Source organism: Cupressus sempervirens, chromosome 7 (genome assembly GCF_028749045.1).
Source record: "Cupressus sempervirens isolate cs-2001-9-10 chromosome 7, ASM2874904v1, whole genome shotgun sequence".
Lineage (NCBI taxonomy): Eukaryota > Viridiplantae > Streptophyta > Pinopsida > Cupressales > Cupressaceae > Cupressus > Cupressus sempervirens.
Genome location: NC_143124.1, coordinates 371,554,102 through 371,562,762, shown reverse-complemented (window position 1 = coordinate 371,562,762; position 8,661 = coordinate 371,554,102).

The following is an 8,661-nucleotide window of genomic DNA, read 5'->3' as shown; positions in this document are numbered from 1 at the left end:
CTCTCTCTCTCTCTCTCTCTCTCTCACACACACACACACACACACACACACACACATATTTCCATCTCCCCTCTCTCTCCCTCTCCCACTCCCTCTCCCACCACCTACTCTCTCTCTCCCATCCCCTACTCTCTCTTGAGCTACTCTCTCTCTTCCCCCTCTCCCATTCCCTACTCTCTTTTTCACACACATGCACTCCCATCCTCCTCTCTCTCACTTTTCCTCTCCAACTCTATCTCCCACTGCCTACTCTCTCTCTCCCCCATCCCCTACTCTGAATATCTCTCTCCCATCCTATATTTTTTCTCTCTCTCCCCATCCCCTACTCTCAATCTCTCTCTCATCCTATACTCTATCTCTACCACCCCTACTTTCTCACACACTTCCTCTCTCTTACACACATTCACATTCCCCCCTCTCTTTCCCTCTCCCACTCCCTCTCCCATCCCCTACTCACACACACACACACACACACACACACACACACACACACACACACATATTTCCATCTCCCCTCTCTCTCCCTCTCCCACTCCCTCTCCCACCACCTACTCTCTCTCTCCCATCCCCTACTCTCTCTTGAGCTACTCTCTCTCTTCCCCCTCTCCCATTCCCTACTCTCTTTTTCACACACATGCACTCCCATCCTCCTCTCTCTCACTTTTCCTCTCCAACTCTATCTCCCACTGCCTACTCTCTCTCTCCCCCATCCCCTACTCTGAATATCTCTCTCCCATCCTATATTTTTTCTCTCTCTCCCCATCCCCTACTCTCAATCTCTCTCTCATCCTATACTCTATCTCTACCACCCCTACTTTCTCACACACTTCCTCTCTCTTACACACATTCACATTCCCCCCTCTCTTTCCCTCTCCCACTCCCTCTCCCATCCCCTACTCTCTCTCTCCCCTCTCCCATTTCCTAATCTCTGTCTCTCTTTCACACACACCACACACTCCCATCCCCCCTCTCTCTATCCTCTCTCATCCCCTACTCTCTAGATCTCTCACACACACTCCCATCTCTCCCTCTCTCTCCCTCTCCCACTCCCTCTTCCACTGCCTATTGACTCTCTCTCACTCTCTCCCTCTCTACTCTCTCTCCCTTGTCCCTTGCTCTCTCTCTCTTCCCTCTCCCATCCCCTACTTTCTCTCTTTGCTACCCCTGCTGTCTCACACTCTCACACTCTCTCCCATGCCCTACTTTCTCTCTCACACTCACACTCTCATCCTCCTCTCTCTCTCTCTCTCTCTCCCTCTCTGCCTCTCTTGCTCTGTCTCCCACTACCTAATCTCTCTCTGCCATCTTGTACTCTCTTTGCCACCCCTACTCACTCTCTCACACTTTCTCTCTCTCCCATCCCCTACTCTCAATCTCTCTCCCCCATCTCGTACTCTCTCTTTGCCACCCCTACTCTCTTTAACACTTCCTCTCTCTCCCATCTCATACTCTCTCTACCACCCCTATTCTCTCTCACTTCCTCCCTCTCCTATCCCCTACTCTCTCTCTCTCTCTCCCCTCTCACATCCCCTACTTTCTCTCTATCTCTCTCTCTCACACACACACACATAGCCATCCTCCCCCTTTCTCTTGATCTTGCTTTGCATCTCTTCTTCGTTCTCTATGTACTAATTAGGTCTCAATAGTTCATGCACACTATAGCGCGCATACACTATTGAGATCTAAATTCAAAAGCTTTAAATAGTGCATACATATTATTCAAAGCTTTGCATTAAAAAAAAGCCTAAGGCTTGGTTTCTCCTTAGAGATCCAACCCAGAGGTTTGGAGTTTATAAATAGGTCTAAGACATGTTTTGTTGCAAACATACAAAAAATGATTGATTTTTCTTGTGTGCTCTCCTTCAGGATTCCTTGTGGTTGGGCATCGATAAGATCAGGTTACATGACATTATAGGTCTCTATGTTAGCTATATAACCATATAATTTATTTTTACTTTGAACTATTTCAAGCCTTTCATCTATAATTTCTTTTGAATGTATGTCCATTTTTTGTCAAAAACCACCATGTACTAATTGGGCTGTAGATTTTAGCTCATTCATCAAATTTTGCAACAACTTATTTTTTTAGAAACTAGACTCCATTCTACACACTTTGAAAAAAAAAAGTTTTGATTTTAGATTAGTTTTCAATTATTTCTAGGGGGAGCACATATATAGCTCATGTTTTTGGGATGTGTCTGGTTAAAAAAATCATTAAAAAAAAAACATATTATAAAATTACCCAAAAAATCTAGAATAAACTACATAGTATTAAGTAACTTTTGACTAGAGCGATTAAAGAATTTCAAAAAAAAAGTTAAAATTTTAGGGGGGCCACACTTTGTACTATGTTATATTTTTTTGGAATAAATAGTACCACTTTCTGTGGCCCCCTTTTTTGAGGACCTAAAACTAAACTATTTTGAAAAAAATTAGTAGTTTAGAAACTAGATTCAAAGGACTAGGACTTTTTTTTTTCATATCTTAAAATTTTGAGCATAACTATCTTCAAGTTCTTATTGAAGTTCAGAAATTGCTGATTTCAGGAAAAAGGTGTCCACTTATACCCCCCTTTTGGAACCACAATTTGGTGCACTTACCCCTAATTCCATAGTAACATGAGTGAAAGTAATAAAATGTAGATTTATCCCCAAACTTGGTTGCATCAGGCATTCATGCTATTTTGGCTTCCTTCTAAAGCTCCAACTACATTTGTCAACCTCCCGACCTCCTCATCCAAAGTTGCTTCTTATGTAATGTCAAAGTCCCTCTAAATGTTATTTTTTTCTTCTTTGAAACTGTTTTAGCCATCAACTAAGTCCCATAATTGTAATCATTTTATCATCCATCTATCCTCAAAGGCCAATTGAATCAAATCCTCTAGTTTTTTTCTCTTGTCATAGAAATATATCCTTCTTACATAATTCCAACTATGAAGGATAATTGCTTTCAATAGACTCACTTCTTCTAGCATAATCAACATATAACTAAGATCCAAAACCACTTTAAAGATAAAGTCCGAAGACTTATTCCTCTACAATACCTTGGTAGTATACCTAATGCACCATTCTTCTTTTGTTGTAAGAATATCCCAAAGACAAAGGAAAAATTCAAGAAAAATAGTTCTTATATTATATAAATAAATACATATAAAAGAGTGTCTATAATAAGAAAATAAAAAATTATAGTAAATACTCATCAATATCCTTCATATCCTTCGTGATATAAGATGCTACAATGAAGGTCCTTAGAATATCTTAGTCTAGGTATCTTTGAAATTTGTGCAAGGCTCGAGCAAGGCTTATGTGACTCCATACACAACATAGGCAACTAAAATCGTTGAGCTATATATATGAAGCATAGGTTTTAAATGACTTTTATAACATTTTCAAACTTTTTCATAGCAACACACTTCCTCAATATATTGTTACATGTAATATTATGCTTCCTCACAAAGAAGTCATAAAATATTTAAATATCTTCAATACTTCCTTTTTGTATCTGACAACCCTCTAGCATACCCATACACCTCACTTTTGAAATAAACAAGAATATATATGTATGGAAGCTTCTTAGCCATTTCGGTATGTATTCTTGCTACCATATTTATAAAGATACACCACTCAACCTTCACTCTATAGAGAGAAATGGGCACTCTCATTCACACTGACCCCCTTGTGAAAAATAAATCACAACCTTTAATAATTTTTCTCAGCAACAACCAATGTCCAGTGACAAAAAGAAGACTTTCTTGGCACAAGAGGGTGCCGAGTGACAAGAAGACAATGTCAAGTAAACTCAGCACAAGAAGGAGCCAAGTGACTTGGCACTAAAGGCAACTTAACATAGTGTATGTCGAGTGAACTTGGTAGTGAAGATGTTGAGTGAGCTCGGTCATCATTGCAAGGTGATTCTTGGCAATAGAAGATGACAAGTGAGCTTGGCAATAATAGTAGAGAGTAAACTCAACCAAAAACTAAATAGAGTGAGCTATTCAACAGACTTATAGTTTGAACATTTTCACCATTAAATCTTGAAGAGAAAAACTTTGAAACTTACAAGTATGGAAATCTTAAATACAAAACATGTAATCTTAAGTAGAAGGAGGACAATAGATTTCCAAGTATGTCTGCTTGCTTTCTTTCTTATATTCTATTCAACAAAAACTATTACAAAATCTGGGAGCATTTGGCTTCAAGCAAAAAAACCCTAAAACTTCAAACTAATAAAACCTAAACTTTAAACTTATAGCTCTAATGGCCTTGCATACAACAATGCCTAGATCAATCACTACTTCATAGGTTGAATCAATATAAAATTGTAGAATCAAAAAGGGGTCCAAACATGTGCTCAAACTTCTTTCTATCTTCTGACCTTTCTGCACTTTCTTCATCTATTTAGATCTATTGATCTACTTCTTTTCTTCTACACTTCTATTCTCTCTCTCCTCTGTAACTGATCTAATACCTCTAATCTTCAACTAATCAAATGAATCCAATATATTCCTTTTTGTCTCTTGACAAAAAATTTTTCCCTCTCATTTTGAATTTGAACTCACCTATGATGCATTCAATGTTTTTGACTGTTGTGTAGGCCATCGGGGTGGTAGGTGAGCATTTGGCTCAAGGGGAAACCACTCACACATGAAATATTTCAACACTCCCCCTTTGTCTCGAGCTAAACAAAACAAGGATCACTCTTGATCCAAATTAACTACACCAAGACTCTCTCTTAGGTGTACAAAAGTTCCAATGCCTAAAGGCTTTGTGAAAAGGTCTGCTAGCTACTTCTTAGACTTGCAAAATTTTATCATGATATCCCCATTCTCCACCAACTATCTGATGAAGTGATATCTGACATCTATATGCTTGCTTCTCCCATGGAAGACTTCATTCTTAGATAATGCAATATAGGAGATGTTGTCACAATAGATTGTGGTTCCATCCTCTTGCCTTTCATTTAAATCTATCAAGATCCTCCTTAACCAAATAGCTTCACATGTTGTTGAACTCACTACTATGTATTCAACCTTTATTTTAGATTGAGAAACAATAGACCTTACTTTTTAGATGCCCATGAAATTGCATCTGATCCCATATGAAACATGTATCTAAAAGTGCTCGTCCTATCATCTAAAATTTCAACCCAATCACTATCTGTGTAACCAACCAACTTGAAATCATTTTCTACAGTATACAAAATTCCAAATCCTTTGGTACCATTCACATACCTTAGGATCCTCTTTCTGGCTTGTTAATGGGAATCCTTTGGTGTTTCCATAAATCTGGAAAACAAACTTACTACATGCATCATGTCTTGCTAAGTTGTAGTCAAACACATCAAACTTCAACCATACTCTTGTATAGTGTTAGATTTACACTTTTGCTACAATCTTCCTTGCTCAACTTCAAACCTACTATTGTTTTTTTTGGGGTTGCCTTACTCTTCTGCATTTTGAATCTCTCCAAGATCTACCTTGCATATTTTTCTTGAGAGATGAAGATGACATCATGCATTTGTTTTAGAAGGTTTATATCCTATAAAGTAATTCAAGAGACCTAGGTCTATCATTTGAAATTCATTTTTCATGACCTCTTTGAACTCAGCAATTAGAAAATTATCATTTCTAGTAAAGATTGATTCATCTTCATCTAAAGTCATTTCTCATCAAATATGAGTCAATCCTATTGTACCATGCCCATGGAGCTTGCTTGAGTCCATAAAGATCTCTTTTCAATCTATACACTTTGTATTCTTCACCTGCAACTTCATAATTTGGTGGTTGCTCCACATAAACTTCTTCCTTGAATACACCATTCAACAAGGAAGACTTTACATTCATTTGATATACCTTCCATTTGTGTTGGGCTACAATTGCTATGACAATATGCAAGATTTCCATTATTGCAATTGGGGCATATGTCTTGAATCATAATCTTTGTCATATTGCTACTTATACCGCTTGACAACTAATCATACATTATGCCTATCTATTTTTCCTTTAGCATTGCACTTGGTCTCAAGTAAACCCATTTCACTCCAATTACTTGTTTCTTGGGAGGAAAAGTAGTTAACTCTCATGTCTCATTTCTTTCAATAACATTCATTTCCTTATCCATGGCATTACACCATTTCTCTTCATTCACAGCTCCCTCAAAATAAATTGGACCACTATGAGAAAATAATGCAAAATTTACACTCTCATTATAATCAACCTCATACCTTTCATCTTGGTATATCTCCCTTAGACTTTTAGTCTTTCTTGGCAGATCTAACTTTTCAATATTGTTGCTACTACTATTTTGCATACTAGCTCAAGGTTGTCTTGATGTGCTCATAGTTGTTGCTCAGCATGTTAAGGGTTGCTTGCCTTTTTTCCTTTGTCTACAATCTATGTTTGTTGCTCTATCATCTTGTTGATCACCAATGTCATCTTCTTCCTGTTCAATAGTAGGCACTTTACTTGAAGTGCTTGAAGATTCATCTACCGAGCCATCCCATGACTAATTCTCAAGAAACTCCACATCTTTTGAGATGATGATCTTCTTGTCAATTGGATCATATAGCCTATAAGCCTTTGATTTTGAGCTATACCCTATGAAGATGCACTTCACACCTTTTTCATCAAGCTTTTTCCTTTTTTCCTTCGGCACATGTGCATATGCTACACATCCAAACACTCTCAAGTATTCAACTATCCATCTGTTCTTTGACCAAGACTCAAGAGTTATCTTGTCATGAACTAATTTTGTAGGACACCTATTGATCAAATATATTCTCGTTGCTACAGCTTCTCCCCAATATTCAATTGGGAGCCCTTTTTCTTTCATCATGCTTCTAGCCATTTTGACAATGGTCATGTTTTTCCTCTCAGCTACTCCATATTTTTGTGGAGTATAACTGGTTGTAAGCTCTTTTCTTATGCCATTTTTCCTATAAAAAATTACAAACATATTGGAGGTATACTCCCCTCCTCTATTTGATCTAAGGACCTTAACATAGTGTCTACATTCTTTCTCAGTCAGGGCTTTAAATTCTACACATTTTTCAAATGCCTCAGATTTGTTCTTCAAAAAATACACCCATGTCCTACGACTGAAATCATCTATGAATTTCATAAAATGGGTACTCCCCCCAACAGAAGTAGTTTGTATGGGACCTACCAAATCAAAATTCTCCAATTCTAATGGTGCTCTAGCCCTTCTAGAATTTCTAGAATTAAAGGGAAGCCTATGTTGCTTACCCAAAATGCAAGTGTCACACTTGTCATAAGAATCTACTATGCTTGGCAAACCATCTATCATTCTTTTCTTGGAAAACAAATTTAAACCAATAAAGTCAAGATGTCCATACTTGAGATGCCAAAGCTTGGAGGGGTCTACAATCATGCTCCTAAGAGTTGATTGCTGATGTATTGTTGTGCATGCATGCTTGGGAGGTACAACACTAACTTGAGAAGAGAATTATGTCTCTATTTTCAACGAAAACATCTGGTTCTTTGTCATTTGGATTGCTAAAAGTAATTTATTACTATCATCCTTCTCATGAATGACACACTTGTCATTTTCCATCAGCACCTTGTAACCATTTTGAACGAGTTGTCCAACACTCATCAAGCTGGGCTTCATACTAGGGGCAAAATACAAATTATGTACCTCCTCCTTTTCACCTTGCCTTGTGTGGACCATAATAGATCCTTTGCTCACTATGGGAATGGTTCAATTATTTCCCATCTTAATTTCAAACTTAAAAGTCTTATCAATAAAAGAGAATAAACTTTCATTACCACTCATGTGGTTGCTACAACTGCTATCTAGGTACCATACCTCAAGGCTACCTTCTTCACCAATGTTACACATGATGAAGGTTGTGGGATTGATTACATTTCCCATATTCACATCAACCACATTAGCATTCTATTTTGATTGATCACCCTACTTCTTTCATCATTCACTTGTATAATGCTCATACATATCATAGTAGTAGCATTCAACATTGCTCTTATTGGAGTTGTAATTCTTCTTACCTCCTCTAGAGTTGTTTTGAGAGGTGCTTGCTCCCTCTTGGTTGCTTGCTCATCCTGAGCTTTTTGCACCAGCATTCCTTTGACCATTCCTTCCACAACCTCTACTTCTTGAGTCTCTATCAAAGCCATTTGTTCCTCTTCCCCTACCTCTTGAATTCTCTTGAGGCTTGAAAGACTACTCTTGGGAAGTGGTTGCTAATCTATTTATCTAGTGCTCATGGGTTTGAAGAGTTTCCATCAACTCATCCATGGTCAATGTGGTGAGGACCTTTCCTTCCTCTATGGTCATCATAAGATTGTCATATTTCTAAGGTAAACTCCTCAATATCTTTTTCACAATCCTTACTTTACATAATCTTCTCCATTTGATTGGGTTGGTTTATCAAAGTGGAGATACATGAGCTGAACTCTGCAATAGGTTTATTGTTCTTCATCTGAAGGTTCTCAAACTCTCTTCCAATCAGCTGTAGCTTCACTACTCTGACCTTATTAGTCCCCTTAAATTTTGTCTCAAGGATATCACATGTTTCCTTTGCATAATTTGTTGTTGCAATCTTGGGAAATATTGTCTCTATCATTGTTGCCTCAATCAGACTTAATGCCTTGGCATCCTTTCTCCTTGACTCTTTCAATTG